The 19,503-nt window shown below is 50.6% G+C and overlaps 1 pseudogene; it reads left to right on the top strand.

Moving 5' to 3' along the window:
* The first annotated feature begins 2,300 nt into the window (after positions 1-2,300).
* Positions 2,301-2,419, top strand: LOC142276140 (5S ribosomal RNA; annotated as a pseudogene).
* Positions 2,420-19,503: the final 17,084 nt, after the last annotated feature.

Raw genomic sequence — 19,503 nt, 5'->3', positions numbered from 1 at the left:
AAGCAAAAAAAAACAAAAAGCTTTTACTTCAGCCTTGCTCTCGAAAAGGCCAACAGGTGCAATAGCTACCCGTCAACGGCCACTCTAAACTGAATGTGCCTGCCCTCGTCAGATCGCAGCCGCTACGCAGTTTGAGGCCGGGCAAGTACCGGCATGGGAGACTGGCTGGGAATCCCTGGTTCCGTTGACAATTTCTTTTTTTGGAGAGAGGGGGGGGAGTTAGAGTGGCCCTACCCACAATAAAAAAAAGCAAAAAAAAACAAAAAGCTTTTACTTCAGCCTTGCTCTCGAAAAGGCCAACAGGTGCAATAGCTACCCGTCAACGGCCACTCTAAACTGAATGTGCCTGCCCTCGTCAGATCGCAGCCGCTACGCAGTTTGAGGCCGGGCAAGTACCGGCATGGGAGACTGGCTGGGAATCCCTGGTTCCGTTGACAATTTCTTTTTTTGGAGAGAGGGGGGGGAGTTAGAGTGGCCCTACCCACAATAAAAAAAAGCAAAAAAAAACAAAAAGCTTTTACTTCAGCCTTGCTCTCGAAAAGGCCAACAGGTGCAATAGCTACCCGTCAACGGCCACTCTAAACTGAATGTGCCTGCCCTCGTCAGATCGCAGCCGCTACGCAGTTTGAGGCCGGGCAAGTACCGGCATGGGAGACTGGCTGGGAATCCCTGGTTCCGTTGACAATTTCTTTTTTTGGAGAGAGGGGGGGGAGTTAGAGTGGCCCTACCCACAATAAAAAAAAGCAAAAAAAAACAAAAAGCTTTTACTTCAGCCTTGCTCTCGAAAAGGCCAACAGGTGCAATAGCTACCCGTCAACGGCCACTCTAAACTGAATGTGCCTGCCCTCGTCAGATCGCAGCCGCTACGCAGTTTGAGGCCGGGCAAGTACCGGCATGGGAGACTGGCTGGGAATCCCTGGTTCCGTTGACAATTTCTTTTTTTGGAGAGAGGGGGGGGAGTTAGAGTGGCCCTACCCACAATAAAAAAAAGCAAAAAAAAACAAAAAGCTTTTACTTCAGCCTTGCTCTCGAAAAGGCCAACAGGTGCAATAGCTACCCGTCAACGGCCACTCTAAACTGAATGTGCCTGCCCTCGTCAGATCGCAGCCGCTACGCAGTTTGAGGCCGGGCAAGTACCGGCATGGGAGACTGGCTGGGAATCCCTGGTTCCGTTGACAATTTCTTTTTTTGGAGAGAGGGGGGGGAGTTAGAGTGGCCCTACCCACAATAAAAAAAAGCAAAAAAAAACAAAAAGCTTTTACTTCAGCCTTGCTCTCGAAAAGGCCAACAGGTGCAATAGCTACCCGTCAACGGCCACTCTAAACTGAATGTGCCTGCCCTCGTCAGATCGCAGCCGCTACGCAGTTTGAGGCCGGGCAAGTACCGGCATGGGAGACTGGCTGGGAATCCCTGGTTCCGTTGACAATTTCTTTTTTTGGAGAGAGGGGGGGGAGTTAGAGTGGCCCTACCCACAATAAAAAAAAGCAAAAAAAAACAAAAAGCTTTTACTTCAGCCTTGCTCTCGAAAAGGCCAACAGGTGCAATAGCTACCCGTCAACGGCCACTCTAAACTGAATGTGCCTGCCCTCGTCAGATCGCAGCCGCTACGCAGTTTGAGGCCGGGCAAGTACCGGCATGGGAGACTGGCTGGGAATCCCTGGTTCCGTTGACAATTTCTTTTTTTGGAGAGAGGGGGGGGAGTTAGAGTGGCCCTACCCACAATAAAAAAAAGCAAAAAAAAACAAAAAGCTTTTACTTCAGCCTTGCTCTCGAAAAGGCCAACAGGTGCAATAGCTACCCGTCAACGGCCACTCTAAACTGAATGTGCCTGCCCTCGTCAGATCGCAGCCGCTACGCAGTTTGAGGCCGGGCAAGTACCGGCATGGGAGACTGGCTGGGAATCCCTGGTTCCGTTGACAATTTCTTTTTTTGGAGAGAGGGGGGGGAGTTAGAGTGGCCCTACCCACAATAAAAAAAAGCAAAAAAAAACAAAAAGCTTTTACTTCAGCTTCAGCCTTGCTCTCGAAAAGGCCAACAGGTGCAATAGCTACCCGTCAACGGCCACTCTAAACTGAATGGGCCTGCCCTCGTCAGATCGCAGCCGCTACGCAGTTTGAGGCCGGGCAAGTACCGGCATGGGAGACTGGCTGGGAATCCCTGGTTCCGTTGACAATTTCTTTTTTTGGAGAGAGGGGGGGGAGTTAGAGTGGCCCTACCCACAATAAAAAAAAGCAAAAAAAAACAAAAAGCTTTTACTTCAGCCTTGCTCTCGAAAAGGCCAACAGGTGCAATAGCTACCCGTCAACGGCCACTCTAAACTGAATGTACCTGCCCTCGTCAGATCGCAGCCGCTACGCAGTTTGAGGCCGGGCAAGTACCGGCATGGGAGACTGGCTGGGAATCCCTGGTTCCGTTGACAATTTCTTTTTTTGGAGAGAGGGGGGGGGAGTTAGAGTGGCCCTACCCACAATAAAAAAAGCAAAAAAAAACAAAAAGCTTTTACTTCAGCCTTGCTCTCGAAAAGGCCAACAGGTGCAATAGCTACCCGTCAACGGCCACTCTAAACTGAATGTGCCTGCCCTCGTCAGATCGCAGCCGCTACGCAGTTTGAGGCCGGGCAAGTACCGGCATGGGAGACTGGCTGGGAATCCCTGGTTCCGTTGACAATTTCTTTTTTGGAGAGAGGGGGGGGAGTTAGAGTGGCCCTACCCACAATAAAAAAAGCAAAAAAAAACAAAAAGCTTTTACTTCAGCCTTGCTCTCGAAAAGGCCAACAGGTGCAATAGCTACCCGTCAACGGCCACTCTAAACTGAATGTGCCTGCCCTCGTCAGATCGCAGCCGCTACGCAGTTTGAGGCCGGGCAAGTACCGGCATGGGAGACTGGCTGGGAATCCCTGGTTCCGTTGACAATTTCTTTTTTTGGAGAGAGGGGGGGGAGTTAGAGTGGCCCTACCCACAATAAAAAAAGCAAAAAAAAACAAAAAGCTTTTACTTCAGCCTTGCTCTCGAAAAGGCCAACAGGTGCAATAGCTACCCGTCAACGGCCACTCTAAACTGAATGTGCCTGCCCTCGTCAGATCGCAGCCGCTACGCAGTTTGAGGCCGGGCAAGTACCGGCATGGGAGACTGGCTGGGAATCCCTGGTTCCGTTGACAATTTCTTTTTTGGAGAGAGGGGGGGGAGTTAGAGTGGCCCTACCCACAATAAAAAAAGCAAAAAAAAACAAAAAGCTTTTACTTCAGCCTTGCTCTCGAAAAGGCCAACAGGTGCAATAGCTACCCGTCAACGGCCACTCTAAACTGAATGTGCCTGCCCTCGTCAGATCGCAGCCGCTACGCAGTTTGAGGCCGGGCAAGTACCGGCATGGGAGACTGGCTGGGAATCCCTGGTTCCGTTGACAATTTCTTTTTTTGGAGAGAGGGGGGGGAGTTAGAGTGGCCCTACCCACAATAAAAAAAAGCAAAAAAAAACAAAAAGCTTTTACTTCAGCCTTGCTCTCGAAAAGGCCAACAGGTGCAATAGCTACCCGTCAACGGCCACTCTAAACTGAATGTGCCTGCCCTCGTCAGATCGCAGCCGCTACGCAGTTTGAGGCCGGGCAAGTACCGGCATGGGAGACTGGCTGGGAATCCCTGGTTCCGTTGACAATTTCTTTTTTTGGAGAGAGGGAGGGGGAGTTAGAGTGGCCCTACCCACAATAAAAAAAAGCAAAAAAAAACAAAAAGCTTTTACTTCAGCCTTGCTCTCGAAAAGGCCAACAGGTGCAATAGCTACCCGTCAACGGCCACTCTAAACTGAATGTGCCTGCCCTCGTCAGATCGCAGCCGCTACGCAGTTTGAGGCCGGGCAAGTACCGGCATGGGAGACTGGCTGGGAATCCCTGGTTCCGTTGACAATTTCTTTTTTTGGAGAGAGGGGGGGGAGTTAGAGTGGCCCTACCCACAATAAAAAAAAGCAAAAAAAAACAAAAAGCTTTTACTTCAGCCTTGCTCTCGAAAAGGCCAACAGGTGCAATAGCTACCCGTCAACGGCCACTCTAAACTGAATGTGCCTGCCCTCGTCAGATCGCAGCCGCTACGCAGTTTGAGGCCGGGCAAGTACCGGCATGGGAGACTGGCTGGGAATCCCTGGTTCCGTTGACAATTTCTTTTTTTGGAGAGAGGGGGGGGAGTTAGAGTGGCCCTACCCACAATAAAAAAAAGCAAAAAAAAACAAAAAGCTTTTACTTCAGCCTTGCTCTCGAAAAGGCCAACAGGTGCAATAGCTACCCGTCAACGGCCACTCTAAACTGAATGTGCCTGCCCTCGTCAGATCGCAGCCGCTACGCAGTTTGAGGCCGGGCAAGTACCGGCATGGGAGACTGGCTGGGAATCCCTGGTTCCGTTGACAATTTCTTTTTTTGGAGAGAGGGGGGGGAGTTAGAGTGGCCCTACCCACAATAAAAAAAAGCAAAAAAAAACAAAAAGCTTTTACTTCAGCCTTGCTCTCGAAAAGGCCAACAGGTGCAATAGCTACCCGTCAACGGCCACTCTAAACTGAATGTGCCTGCCCTCGTCAGATCGCAGCCGCTACGCAGTTTGAGGCCGGGCAAGTACCGGCATGGGAGACTGGCTGGGAATCCCTGGTTCCGTTGACAATTTCTTTTTTTGGAGAGAGGGGGGGGAGTTAGAGTGGCCCTACCCACAATAAAAAAAAGCAAAAAAAAACAAAAAGCTTTTACTTCAGCCTTGCTCTCGAAAAGGCCAACAGGTGCAATAGCTACCCGTCAACGGCCACTCTAAACTGAATGTGCCTGCCCTCGTCAGATCGCAGCCGCTACGCAGTTTGAGGCCGGGCAAGTACCGGCATGGGAGACTGGCTGGGAATCCCTGGTTCCGTTGACAATTTCTTTTTTTGGAGAGAGGGGGGGGAGTTAGAGTGGCCCTACCCACAATAAAAAAAAGCAAAAAAAAACAAAAAGCTTTTACTTCAGCCTTGCTCTCGAAAAGGCCAACAGGTGCAATAGCTACCCGTCAACGGCCACTCTAAACTGAATGTGCCTGCCCTCGTCAGATCGCAGCCGCTACGCAGTTTGAGGCCGGGCAAGTACCGGCATGGGAGACTGGCTGGGAATCCCTGGTTCCGTTGACAATTTCTTTTTTTGGAGAGAGGGGGGGGAGTTAGAGTGGCCCTACCCACAATAAAAAAAAGCAAAAAAAAACAAAAAGCTTTTACTTCAGCCTTGCTCTCGAAAAGGCCAACAGGTGCAATAGCTACCCGTCAACGGCCACTCTAAACTGAATGTGCCTGCCCTCGTCAGATCGCAGCCGCTACGCAGTTTGAGGCCGGGCAAGTACCGGCATGGGAGACTGGCTGGGAATCCCTGGTTCCGTTGACAATTTCTTTTTTTGGAGAGAGGGGGGGGAGTTAGAGTGGCCCTACCCACAATAAAAAAAAGCAAAAAAAAACAAAAAGCTTTTACTTCAGCCTTGCTCTCGAAAAGGCCAACAGGTGCAATAGCTACCCGTCAACGGCCACTCTAAACTGAATGTGCCTGCCCTCGTCAGATCGCAGCCGCTACGCAGTTTGAGGCCGGGCAAGTACCGGCATGGGAGACTGGCTGGGAATCCCTGGTTCCGTTGACAATTTCTTTTTTTGGAGAGAGGGGGGGGAGTTAGAGTGGCCCTACCCACAATAAAAAAAAGCAAAAAAAAACAAAAAGCTTTTACTTCAGCCTTGCTCTCGAAAAGGCCAACAGGTGCAATAGCTACCCGTCAACGGCCACTCTAAACTGAATGTGCCTGCCCTCGTCAGATCGCAGCCGCTACGCAGTTTGAGGCCGGGCAAGTACCGGCATGGGAGACTGGCTGGGAATCCCTGGTTCCGTTGACAATTTCTTTTTTTGGAGAGAGGGGGGGGAGTTAGAGTGGCCCTACCCACAATAAAAAAAAGCAAAAAAAAACAAAAAGCTTTTACTTCAGCCTTGCTCTCGAAAAGGCCAACAGGTGCAATAGCTACCCGTCAACGGCCACTCTAAACTGAATGTGCCTGCCCTCGTCAGATCGCAGCCGCTACGCAGTTTGAGGCCGGGCAAGTACCGGCATGGGAGACTGGCTGGGAATCCCTGGTTCCGTTGACAATTTCTTTTTTTGGAGAGAGGGGGGGGAGTTAGAGTGGCCCTACCCACAATAAAAAAAAGCAAAAAAAAACAAAAAGCTTTTACTTCAGCCTTGCTCTCGAAAAGGCCAACAGGTGCAATAGCTACCCGTCAACGGCCACTCTAAACTGAATGTGCCTGCCCTCGTCAGATCGCAGCCGCTACGCAGTTTGAGGCCGGGCAAGTACCGGCATGGGAGACTGGCTGGGAATCCCTGGTTCCGTTGACAATTTCTTTTTTTGGAGAGAGGGGGGGGAGTTAGAGTGGCCCTACCCACAATAAAAAAAAGCAAAAAAAAAACAAAAAGCTTTTACTTCAGCCTTGCTCTCGAAAAGGCCAACAGGTGCAATAGCTACCCGTCAACGGCCACTCTAAACTGAATGTGCCTGCCCTCGTCAGATCGCAGCCGCTACGCAGTTTGAGGCCGGGCAAGTACCGGCATGGGAGACTGGCTGGGAATCCCTGGTTCCGTTGACAATTTCTTTTTTTGGAGAGAGGGGGGGGAGTTAGAGTGGCCCTACCCACAATAAAAAAAAGCAAAAAAAAACAAAAAGCTTTTACTTCAGCCTTGCTCTCGAAAAGGCCAACAGGTGCAATAGCTACCCGTCAACGGCCACTCTAAACTGAATGTGCCTGCCCTCGTCAGATCGCAGCCGCTACGCAGTTTGAGGCCGGGCAAGTACCGGCATGGGAGACTGGCTGGGAATCCCTGGTTCCGTTGACAATTTCTTTTTTTGGAGAGAGGGGGGGGAGTTAGAGTGGCCCTACCCACAATAAAAAAAAGCAAAAAAAAACAAAAAGCTTTTACTTCAGCCTTGCTCTCGAAAAGGCCAACAGGTGCAATAGCTACCCGTCAACGGCCACTCTAAACTGAATGTGCCTGCCCTCGTCAGATCGCAGCCGCTACGCAGTTTGAGGCCGGGCAAGTACCGGCATGGGAGACTGGCTGGGAATCCCTGGTTCCGTTGACAATTTCTTTTTTTGGAGAGAGGGGGGGGAGTTAGAGTGGCCCTACCCACAATAAAAAAAAGCAAAAAAAAACAAAAAGCTTTTACTTCAGCCTTGCTCTCGAAAAGGCCAACAGGTGCAATAGCTACCCGTCAACGGCCACTCTAAACTGAATGTGCCTGCCCTCGTCAGATCGCAGCCGCTACGCAGTTTGAGGCCGGGCAAGTACCGGCATGGGAGACTGGCTGGGAATCCCTGGTTCCGTTGACAATTTCTTTTTTTGGAGAGAGGGGGGGGAGTTAGAGTGGCCCTACCCACAATAAAAAAAAGCAAAAAAAAACAAAAAGCTTTTACTTCAGCCTTGCTCTCGAAAAGGCCAACAGGTGCAATAGCTACCCGTCAACGGCCACTCTAAACTGAATGTGCCTGCCCTCGTCAGATCGCAGCCGCTACGCAGTTTGAGGCCGGGCAAGTACCGGCATGGGAGACTGGCTGGGAATCCCTGGTTCCGTTGACAATTTCTTTTTTTGGAGAGAGGGGGGGGAGTTAGAGTGGCCCTACCCACAATAAAAAAAAGCAAAAAAAAACAAAAAGCTTTTACTTCAGCCTTGCTCTCGAAAAGGCCAACAGGTGCAATAGCTACCCGTCAACGGCCACTCTAAACTGAATGTGCCTGCCCTCGTCAGATCGCAGCCGCTACGCAGTTTGAGGCCGGGCAAGTACCGGCATGGGAGACTGGCTGGGAATCCCTGGTTCCGTTGACAATTTCTTTTTTTGGAGAGAGGGGGGGGAGTTAGAGTGGCCCTACCCACAATAAAAAAAAGCAAAAAAAAACAAAAAGCTTTTACTTCAGCCTTGCTCTCGAAAAGGCCAACAGGTGCAATAGCTACCCGTCAACGGCCACTCTAAACTGAATGTGCCTGCCCTCGTCAGATCGCAGCCGCTACGCAGTTTGAGGCCGGGCAAGTACCGGCATGGGAGACTGGCTGGGAATCCCTGGTTCCGTTGACAATTTCTTTTTTTGGAGAGAGGGGGGGGAGTTAGAGTGGCCCTACCCACAATAAAAAAAAGCAAAAAAAAACAAAAAGCTTTTACTTCAGCCTTGCTCTCGAAAAGGCCAACAGGTGCAATAGCTACCCGTCAACGGCCACTCTAAACTGAATGTGCCTGCCCTCGTCAGATCGCAGCCGCTACGCAGTTTGAGGCCGGGCAAGTACCGGCATGGGAGACTGGCTGGGAATCCCTGGTTCCGTTGACAATTTCTTTTTTTGGAGAGAGGGGGGGGAGTTAGAGTGGCCCTACCCACAATAAAAAAAAGCAAAAAAAAACAAAAAGCTTTTACTTCAGCCTTGCTCTCGAAAAGGCCAACAGGTGCAATAGCTACCCGTCAACGGCCACTCTAAACTGAATGTGCCTGCCCTCGTCAGATCGCAGCCGCTACGCAGTTTGAGGCCGGGCAAGTACCGGCATGGGAGACTGGCTGGGAATCCCTGGTTCCGTTGACAATTTCTTTTTTTGGAGAGAGGGGGGGGAGTTAGAGTGGCCCTACCCACAATAAAAAAAAGCAAAAAAAAACAAAAAGCTTTTACTTCAGCCTTGCTCTCGAAAAGGCCAACAGGTGCAATAGCTACCCGTCAACGGCCACTCTAAACTGAATGTGCCTGCCCTCGTCAGATCGCAGCCGCTACGCAGTTTGAGGCCGGGCAAGTACCGGCATGGGAGACTGGCTGGGAATCCCTGGTTCCGTTGACAATTTCTTTTTTTGGAGAGAGGGGGGGGAGTTAGAGTGGCCCTACCCACAATAAAAAAAAGCAAAAAAAAACAAAAAGCTTTTACTTCAGCCTTGCTCTCGAAAAGGCCAACAGGTGCAATAGCTACCCGTCAACGGCCACTCTAAACTGAATGTGCCTGCCCTCGTCAGATCGCAGCCGCTACGCAGTTTGAGGCCGGGCAAGTACCGGCATGGGAGACTGGCTGGGAATCCCTGGTTCCGTTGACAATTTCTTTTTTTGGAGAGAGGGGGGGGAGTTAGAGTGGCCCTACCCACAATAAAAAAAAGCAAAAAAAAACAAAAAGCTTTTACTTCAGCCTTGCTCTCGAAAAGGCCAACAGGTGCAATAGCTACCCGTCAACGGCCACTCTAAACTGAATGTGCCTGCCCTCGTCAGATCGCAGCCGCTACGCAGTTTGAGGCCGGGCAAGTACCGGCATGGGAGACTGGCTGGGAATCCCTGGTTCCGTTGACAATTTCTTTTTTTGGAGAGAGGGGGGGGAGTTAGAGTGGCCCTACCCACAATAAAAAAAAGCAAAAAAAAACAAAAAGCTTTTACTTCAGCCTTGCTCTCGAAAAGGCCAACAGGTGCAATAGCTACCCGTCAACGGCCACTCTAAACTGAATGTGCCTGCCCTCGTCAGATCGCAGCCGCTACGCAGTTTGAGGCCGGGCAAGTACCGGCATGGGAGACTGGCTGGGAATCCCTGGTTCCGTTGACAATTTCTTTTTTTGGAGAGAGGGGGGGGAGTTAGAGTGGCCCTACCCACAATAAAAAAAAGCAAAAAAAAACAAAAAGCTTTTACTTCAGCCTTGCTCTCGAAAAGGCCAACAGGTGCAATAGCTACCCGTCAACGGCCACTCTAAACTGAATGTGCCTGCCCTCGTCAGATCGCAGCCGCTACGCAGTTTGAGGCCGGGCAAGTACCGGCATGGGAGACTGGCTGGGAATCCCTGGTTCCGTTGACAATTTCTTTTTTTGGAGAGAGGGGGGGGAGTTAGAGTGGCCCTACCCACAATAAAAAAAAGCAAAAAAAAACAAAAAGCTTTTACTTCAGCCTTGCTCTCGAAAAGGCCAACAGGTGCAATAGCTACCCGTCAACGGCCACTCTAAACTGAATGTGCCTGCCCTCGTCAGATCGCAGCCGCTACGCAGTTTGAGGCCGGGCAAGTACCGGCATGGGAGACTGGCTGGGAATCCCTGGTTCCGTTGACAATTTCTTTTTTTGGAGAGAGGGGGGGGAGTTAGAGTGGCCCTACCCACAATAAAAAAAAGCAAAAAAAAACAAAAAGCTTTTACTTCAGCCTTGCTCTCGAAAAGGCCAACAGGTGCAATAGCTACCCGTCAACGGCCACTCTAAACTGAATGTGCCTGCCCTCGTCAGATCGCAGCCGCTACGCAGTTTGAGGCCGGGCAAGTACCGGCATGGGAGACTGGCTGGGAATCCCTGGTTCCGTTGACAATTTCTTTTTTTGGAGAGAGGGGGGGGAGTTAGAGTGGCCCTACCCACAATAAAAAAAAGCAAAAAAAAACAAAAAGCTTTTACTTCAGCCTTGCTCTCGAAAAGGCCAACAGGTGCAATAGCTACCCGTCAACGGCCACTCTAAACTGAATGTGCCTGCCCTCGTCAGATCGCAGCCGCTACGCAGTTTGAGGCCGGGCAAGTACCGGCATGGGAGACTGGCTGGGAATCCCTGGTTCCGTTGACAATTTCTTTTTTTGGAGAGAGGGGGGGGAGTTAGAGTGGCCCTACCCACAATAAAAAAAAGCAAAAAAAAACAAAAAGCTTTTACTTCAGCCTTGCTCTCGAAAAGGCCAACAGGTGCAATAGCTACCCGTCAACGGCCACTCTAAACTGAATGTGCCTGCCCTCGTCAGATCGCAGCCGCTACGCAGTTTGAGGCCGGGCAAGTACCGGCATGGGAGACTGGCTGGGAATCCCTGGTTCCGTTGACAATTTCTTTTTTTGGAGAGAGGGGGGGGAGTTAGAGTGGCCCTACCCACAATAAAAAAAAGCAAAAAAAAACAAAAAGCTTTTACTTCAGCCTTGCTCTCGAAAAGGCCAACAGGTGCAATAGCTACCCGTCAACGGCCACTCTAAACTGAATGTGCCTGCCCTCGTCAGATCGCAGCCGCTACGCAGTTTGAGGCCGGGCAAGTACCGGCATGGGAGACTGGCTGGGAATCCCTGGTTCCGTTGACAATTTCTTTTTTTGGAGAGAGGGGGGGGAGTTAGAGTGGCCCTACCCACAATAAAAAAAAGCAAAAAAAAACAAAAAGCTTTTACTTCAGCCTTGCTCTCGAAAAGGCCAACAGGTGCAATAGCTACCCGTCAACGGCCACTCTAAACTGAATGTGCCTGCCCTCGTCAGATCGCAGCCGCTACGCAGTTTGAGGCCGGGCAAGTACCGGCATGGGAGACTGGCTGGGAATCCCTGGTTCCGTTGACAATTTCTTTTTTTGGAGAGAGGGGGGGGAGTTAGAGTGGCCCTACCCACAATAAAAAAAAGCAAAAAAAAACAAAAAGCTTTTACTTCAGCCTTGCTCTCGAAAAGGCCAACAGGTGCAATAGCTACCCGTCAACGGCCACTCTAAACTGAATGTGCCTGCCCTCGTCAGATCGCAGCCGCTACGCAGTTTGAGGCCGGGCAAGTACCGGCATGGGAGACTGGCTGGGAATCCCTGGTTCCGTTGACAATTTCTTTTTTTGGAGAGAGGGGGGGGAGTTAGAGTGGCCCTACCCACAATAAAAAAAAGCAAAAAAAAACAAAAAGCTTTTACTTCAGCCTTGCTCTCGAAAAGGCCAACAGGTGCAATAGCTACCCGTCAACGGCCACTCTAAACTGAATGTGCCTGCCCTCGTCAGATCGCAGCCGCTACGCAGTTTGAGGCCGGGCAAGTACCGGCATGGGAGACTGGCTGGGAATCCCTGGTTCCGTTGACAATTTCTTTTTTTGGAGAGAGGGGGGGGAGTTAGAGTGGCCCTACCCACAATAAAAAAAAGCAAAAAAAAACAAAAAGCTTTTACTTCAGCCTTGCTCTCGAAAAGGCCAACAGGTGCAATAGCTACCCGTCAACGGCCACTCTAAACTGAATGTGCCTGCCCTCGTCAGATCGCAGCCGCTACGCAGTTTGAGGCCGGGCAAGTACCGGCATGGGAGACTGGCTGGGAATCCCTGGTTCCGTTGACAATTTCTTTTTTTGGAGAGAGGGGGGGGAGTTAGAGTGGCCCTACCCACAATAAAAAAAAGCAAAAAAAAACAAAAAGCTTTTACTTCAGCCTTGCTCTCGAAAAGGCCAACAGGTGCAATAGCTACCCGTCAACGGCCACTCTAAACTGAATGTGCCTGCCCTCGTCAGATCGCAGCCGCTACGCAGTTTGAGGCCGGGCAAGTACCGGCATGGGAGACTGGCTGGGAATCCCTGGTTCCGTTGACAATTTCTTTTTTTGGAGAGAGGGGGGGGAGTTAGAGTGGCCCTACCCACAATAAAAAAAAGCAAAAAAAAACAAAAAGCTTTTACTTCAGCCTTGCTCTCGAAAAGGCCAACAGGTGCAATAGCTACCCGTCAACGGCCACTCTAAACTGAATGTGCCTGCCCTCGTCAGATCGCAGCCGCTACGCAGTTTGAGGCCGGGCAAGTACCGGCATGGGAGACTGGCTGGGAATCCCTGGTTCCGTTGACAATTTCTTTTTTTGGAGAGAGGGGGGGGAGTTAGAGTGGCCCTACCCACAATAAAAAAAAGCAAAAAAAAACAAAAAGCTTTTACTTCAGCCTTGCTCTCGAAAAGGCCAACAGGTGCAATAGCTACCCGTCAACGGCCACTCTAAACTGAATGTGCCTGCCCTCGTCAGATCGCAGCCGCTACGCAGTTTGAGGCCGGGCAAGTACCGGCATGGGAGACTGGCTGGGAATCCCTGGTTCCGTTGACAATTTCTTTTTTTGGAGAGAGGGGGGGGAGTTAGAGTGGCCCTACCCACAATAAAAAAAAGCAAAAAAAAACAAAAAGCTTTTACTTCAGCCTTGCTCTCGAAAAGGCCAACAGGTGCAATAGCTACCCGTCAACGGCCACTCTAAACTGAATGTGCCTGCCCTCGTCAGATCGCAGCCGCTACGCAGTTTGAGGCCGGGCAAGTACCGGCATGGGAGACTGGCTGGGAATCCCTGGTTCCGTTGACAATTTCTTTTTTTGGAGAGAGGGGGGGGAGTTAGAGTGGCCCTACCCACAATAAAAAAAAGCAAAAAAAAACAAAAAGCTTTTACTTCAGCCTTGCTCTCGAAAAGGCCAACAGGTGCAATAGCTACCCGTCAACGGCCACTCTAAACTGAATGTGCCTGCCCTCGTCAGATCGCAGCCGCTACGCAGTTTGAGGCCGGGCAAGTACCGGCATGGGAGACTGGCTGGGAATCCCTGGTTCCGTTGACAATTTCTTTTTTTGGAGAGAGGGGGGGGAGTTAGAGTGGCCCTACCCACAATAAAAAAAAGCAAAAAAAAACAAAAAGCTTTTACTTCAGCCTTGCTCTCGAAAAGGCCAACAGGTGCAATAGCTACCCGTCAACGGCCACTCTAAACTGAATGTGCCTGCCCTCGTCAGATCGCAGCCGCTACGCAGTTTGAGGCCGGGCAAGTACCGGCATGGGAGACTGGCTGGGAATCCCTGGTTCCGTTGACAATTTCTTTTTTTGGAGAGAGGGGGGGGAGTTAGAGTGGCCCTACCCACAATAAAAAAAAGCAAAAAAAAACAAAAAGCTTTTACTTCAGCCTTGCTCTCGAAAAGGCCAACAGGTGCAATAGCTACCCGTCAACGGCCACTCTAAACTGAATGTGCCTGCCCTCGTCAGATCGCAGCCGCTACGCAGTTTGAGGCCGGGCAAGTACCGGCATGGGAGACTGGCTGGGAATCCCTGGTTCCGTTGACAATTTCTTTTTTTGGAGAGAGGGGGGGGAGTTAGAGTGGCCCTACCCACAATAAAAAAAAGCAAAAAAAAACAAAAAGCTTTTACTTCAGCCTTGCTCTCGAAAAGGCCAACAGGTGCAATAGCTACCCGTCAACGGCCACTCTAAACTGAATGTGCCTGCCCTCGTCAGATCGCAGCCGCTACGCAGTTTGAGGCCGGGCAAGTACCGGCATGGGAGACTGGCTGGGAATCCCTGGTTCCGTTGACAATTTCTTTTTTTGGAGAGAGGGGGGGGAGTTAGAGTGGCCCTACCCACAATAAAAAAAAGCAAAAAAAAACAAAAAGCTTTTACTTCAGCCTTGCTCTCGAAAAGGCCAACAGGTGCAATAGCTACCCGTCAACGGCCACTCTAAACTGAATGTGCCTGCCCTCGTCAGATCGCAGCCGCTACGCAGTTTGAGGCCGGGCAAGTACCGGCATGGGAGACTGGCTGGGAATCCCTGGTTCCGTTGACAATTTCTTTTTTTGGAGAGAGGGGGGGGAGTTAGAGTGGCCCTACCCACAATAAAAAAAAGCAAAAAAAAACAAAAAGCTTTTACTTCAGCCTTGCTCTCGAAAAGGCCAACAGGTGCAATAGCTACCCGTCAACGGCCACTCTAAACTGAATGTGCCTGCCCTCGTCAGATCGCAGCCGCTACGCAGTTTGAGGCCGGGCAAGTACCGGCATGGGAGACTGGCTGGGAATCCCTGGTTCCGTTGACAATTTCTTTTTTTGGAGAGAGGGGGGGGAGTTAGAGTGGCCCTACCCACAATAAAAAAAAGCAAAAAAAAACAAAAAGCTTTTACTTCAGCCTTGCTCTCGAAAAGGCCAACAGGTGCAATAGCTACCCGTCAACGGCCACTCTAAACTGAATGTGCCTGCCCTCGTCAGATCGCAGCCGCTACGCAGTTTGAGGCCGGGCAAGTACCGGCATGGGAGACTGGCTGGGAATCCCTGGTTCCGTTGACAATTTCTTTTTTTGGAGAGAGGGGGGGGAGTTAGAGTGGCCCTACCCACAATAAAAAAAAGCAAAAAAAAACAAAAAGCTTTTACTTCAGCCTTGCTCTCGAAAAGGCCAACAGGTGCAATAGCTACCCGTCAACGGCCACTCTAAACTGAATGTGCCTGCCCTCGTCAGATCGCAGCCGCTACGCAGTTTGAGGCCGGGCAAGTACCGGCATGGGAGACTGGCTGGGAATCCCTGGTTCCGTTGACAATTTCTTTTTTTGGAGAGAGGGGGGGGAGTTAGAGTGGCCCTACCCACAATAAAAAAAAGCAAAAAAAAACAAAAAGCTTTTACTTCAGCCTTGCTCTCGAAAAGGCCAACAGGTGCAATAGCTACCCGTCAACGGCCACTCTAAACTGAATGTGCCTGCCCTCGTCAGATCGCAGCCGCTACGCAGTTTGAGGCCGGGCAAGTACCGGCATGGGAGACTGGCTGGGAATCCCTGGTTCCGTTGACAATTTCTTTTTTTGGAGAGAGGGGGGGGAGTTAGAGTGGCCCTACCCACAATAAAAAAAAGCAAAAAAAAACAAAAAGCTTTTACTTCAGCCTTGCTCTCGAAAAGGCCAACAGGTGCAATAGCTACCCGTCAACGGCCACTCTAAACTGAATGTGCCTGCCCTCGTCAGATCGCAGCCGCTACGCAGTTTGAGGCCGGGCAAGTACCGGCATGGGAGACTGGCTGGGAATCCCTGGTTCCGTTGACAATTTCTTTTTTTGGAGAGAGGGGGGGGAGTTAGAGTGGCCCTACCCACAATAAAAAAAAGCAAAAAAAAACAAAAAGCTTTTACTTCAGCCTTGCTCTCGAAAAGGCCAACAGGTGCAATAGCTACCCGTCAACGGCCACTCTAAACTGAATGTGCCTGCCCTCGTCAGATCGCAGCCGCTACGCAGTTTGAGGCCGGGCAAGTACCGGCATGGGAGACTGGCTGGGAATCCCTGGTTCCGTTGACAATTTCTTTTTTTGGAGAGAGGGGGGGGAGTTAGAGTGGCCCTACCCACAATAAAAAAAAGCAAAAAAAAACAAAAAGCTTTTACTTCAGCCTTGCTCTCGAAAAGGCCAACAGGTGCAATAGCTACCCGTCAACGGCCACTCTAAACTGAATGTGCCTGCCCTCGTCAGATCGCAGCCGCTACGCAGTTTGAGGCCGGGCAAGTACCGGCATGGGAGACTGGCTGGGAATCCCTGGTTCCGTTGACAATTTCTTTTTTTGGAGAGAGGGGGGGGAGTTAGAGTGGCCCTACCCACAATAAAAAAAAGCAAAAAAAAACAAAAAGCTTTTACTTCAGCCTTGCTCTCGAAAAGGCCAACAGGTGCAATAGCTACCCGTCAACGGCCACTCTAAACTGAATGTGCCTGCCCTCGTCAGATCGCAGCCGCTACGCAGTTTGAGGCCGGGCAAGTACCGGCATGGGAGACTGGCTGGGAATCCCTGGTTCCGTTGACAATTTCTTTTTTTGGAGAGAGGGGGGGGAGTTAGAGTGGCCCTACCCACAATAAAAAAAAGCAAAAAAAAACAAAAAGCTTTTACTTCAGCCTTGCTCTCGAAAAGGCCAACAGGTGCAATAGCTACCCGTCAACGGCCACTCTAAACTGAATGTGCCTGCCCTCGTCAGATCGCAGCCGCTACGCAGTTTGAGGCCGGGCAAGTACCGGCATGGGAGACTGGCTGGGAATCCCTGGTTCCGTTGACAATTTCTTTTTTTGGAGAGGAGGGGGGGAGTTAGAGTGGCCCTACCCACAATAAAAAAAAGCAAAAAAAAACAAAAAGCTTTTACTTCAGCCTTGCTCTCGAAAAGGCCAACAGGTGCAATAGCTACCCGTCAACGGCCACTCTAAACTGAATGTGCCTGCCCTCGTCAGATCGCAGCCGCTACGCAGTTTGAGGCCGGGCAAGTACCGGCATGGGAGACTGGCTGGGAATCCCTGGTTCCGTTGACAATTTCTTTTTTTGGAGAGAGGGGGGGGAGTTAGAGTGGCCCTACCCACAATAAAAAAAAGCAAAAAAAAACAAAAAGCTTTTACTTCAGCCTTGCTCTCGAAAAGGCCAACAGGTGCAATAGCTACCCGTCAACGGCCACTCTAAACTGAATGTGCCTGCCCTCGTCAGATCGCAGCCGCTACGCAGTTTGAGGCCGGGCAAGTACCGGCATGGGAGACTGGCTGGGAATCCCTGGTTCCGTTGACAATTTCTTTTTTTGGAGAGAGGGGGGGGAGTTAGAGTGGCCCTACCCACAATAAAAAAAAGCAAAAAAAAACAAAAAGCTTTTACTTCAGCCTTGCTCTCGAAAAGGCCAACAGGTGCAATAGCTACCCGTCAACGGCCACTCTAAACTGAATGTGCCTGCCCTCGTCAGATCGCAGCCGCTACGCAGTTTGAGGCCGGGCAAGTACCGGCATGGGAGACTGGCTGGGAATCCCTGGTTCCGTTGACAATTTCTTTTTTTGGAGAGAGGGGGGGGAGTTAGAGTGGCCCTACCCACAATAAAAAAAAGCAAAAAAAAACAAAAAGCTTTTACTTCAGCCTTGCTCTCGAAAAGGCCAACAGGTGCAATAGCTACCCGTCAACGGCCACTCTAAACTGAATGTGCCTGCCCTCGTCAGATCGCAGCCGCTACGCAGTTTGAGGCCGGGCAAGTACCGGCATGGGAGACTGGCTGGGAATCCCTGGTTCCGTTGACAATTTCTTTTTTTGGAGAGAGGGGGGGGAGTTAGAGTGGCCCTACCCACAATAAAAAAAAGCAAAAAAAAACAAAAAGCTTTTACTTCAGCCTTGCTCTCGAAAAGGCCAACAGGTGCAATAGCTACCCGTCAACGGCCACTCTAAACTGAATGTGCCTGCCCTCGTCAGATCGCAGCCGCTACGCAGTTTGAGGCCGGGCAAGTACCGGCATGGGAGACTGGCTGGGAATCCCTGGTTCCGTTGACAATTTCTTTTTTTGGAGAGAGGGGGGGGAGTTAGAGTGGCCCTACCCACAATAAAAAAAAGCAAAAAAAAACAAAAAGCTTTTACTTCAGCCTTGCTCTCGAAAAGGCCAACAGGTGCAATAGCTACCCGTCAACGGCCACTCTAAACTGAATGTGCCTGCCCTCGTCAGATCGCAGCCGCTACGCAGTTTGAGGCCGGGCAAGTACCGGCATGGGAGACTGGCTGGGAATCCCTGGTTCCGTTGACAATTTCTTTTTTTGGAGAGAGGGGGGGGAGTTAGAGTGGCCCTACCCACAATAAAAAAAAGCAAAAAAAAACAAAAAGCTTTTACTTCAGCCTTGCTCTCGAAAAGGCCAACAGGTGCAATAGCTACCCGTCAACGGCCACTCTAAACTGAATGTGCCTGCCCTCGTCAGATCGCAGCCGCTACGCAGTTTGAGGCCGGGCAAGTACCGGCATGGGAGACTGGCTGGGAATCCCTGGTTCCGTTGACAATTTCTTTTTTTGGAGAGAGGGGGGGGAGTTAGAGTGGCCCTACCCACAATAAAAAAAAGCAAAAAAAAACAAAAAGCTTTTACTTCAGCCTTGCTCTCGAAAAGGCCAACAGGTGCAATAGCTACCCGTCAACGGCCACTCTAAACTGAATGTGCCTGCCCTCGTCAGATCGCAGCCGCTACGCAGTTTGAGGCCGGGCAAGTACCGGCATGGGAGACTGGCTGGGAATCCCTGGTTCCGTTGACAATTTCTTTTTTTGGAGAGAGGGGGGGGAGTTAGAGTGGCCCTACCCACAATAAAAAAAAGCAAAAAAAAACAAAAAGCTTTTACTTCAGCCTTGCTCTCGAAAAGGCCAACAGGTGCAATAGCTACCCGTCAACGGCCACTCTAAACTGAATGTGCCTGCCCTCGTCAGATCGCAGCCGCTACGCAGTTTGAGGCCGGGCAAGTACCGGCATGGGAGACTGGCTGGGAATCCCTGGTTCCGTTGACAATTTCTTTTTTTGGAGAGAGGGGGGGGAGTTAGAGTGGCCCTACCCACAATAAAAAAAAGCAAAAAAAAACAAAAAGCTTTTACTTCAGCCTTGCTCTCGAAAAGGCCAACAGGTGCAATAGCTACCCGTCAACGGCCACTCTAAACTGAATGTGCCTGCCCTCGTCAGATCGCAGCCGCTACGCAGTTTGAGGCCGGGCAAGTACCGGCATGGGAGACTGGCTGGGAATCCCTGGTTCCGTTGACAATTTCTTTTTTTGGAGAGAGGGGGGGGAGTTAGAGTGGCCCTACCCACAATAAAAAAAAGCAAAAAAAAACAAAAAGCTTTTACTTCAGCCTTGCTCTCGAAAAGGCCAACAGGTGCAATAGCTACCCGTCAACGGCCACTCTAAACTGAATGTGCCTGCCCTCGTCAGATCGCAGCCGCTACGCAGTTTGAGGCCGGGCAAGTACCGGCATGGGAGACTGGCTGGGAATCCCTGGTTCCGTTGACAATTTCTTTTTTTGGAGAGAGGGGGGGGAGTTAGAGTGGCCCTACCCACAATAAAAAAAAGCAAAAAAAAACAAAAAGCTTTTACTTCAGCCTTGCTCTCGAAAAGGCCAACAGGTGCAATAGCTACCCGTCAACGGCCACTCTAAACTGAATGTGCCTGCCCTCGTCAGATCGCAGCCGCTACGCAGTTTGAGGCCGGGCAAGTACCGGCATGGGAGACTGGCTGGGAATCCCTGGTTCCGTTGACAATTTCTTTTTTTGGAGAGAGGGGGGGGAGTTAGAGTGGCCCTAC

The sequence above is a fragment of the Anomaloglossus baeobatrachus genome, unplaced genomic scaffold (assembly GCF_048569485.1).
Source record: "Anomaloglossus baeobatrachus isolate aAnoBae1 unplaced genomic scaffold, aAnoBae1.hap1 Scaffold_3929, whole genome shotgun sequence".
Taxonomy (NCBI): domain Eukaryota; kingdom Metazoa; phylum Chordata; class Amphibia; order Anura; family Aromobatidae; genus Anomaloglossus; species Anomaloglossus baeobatrachus.
This window is presented reverse-complemented; position numbering and strand designations above follow the sequence as displayed.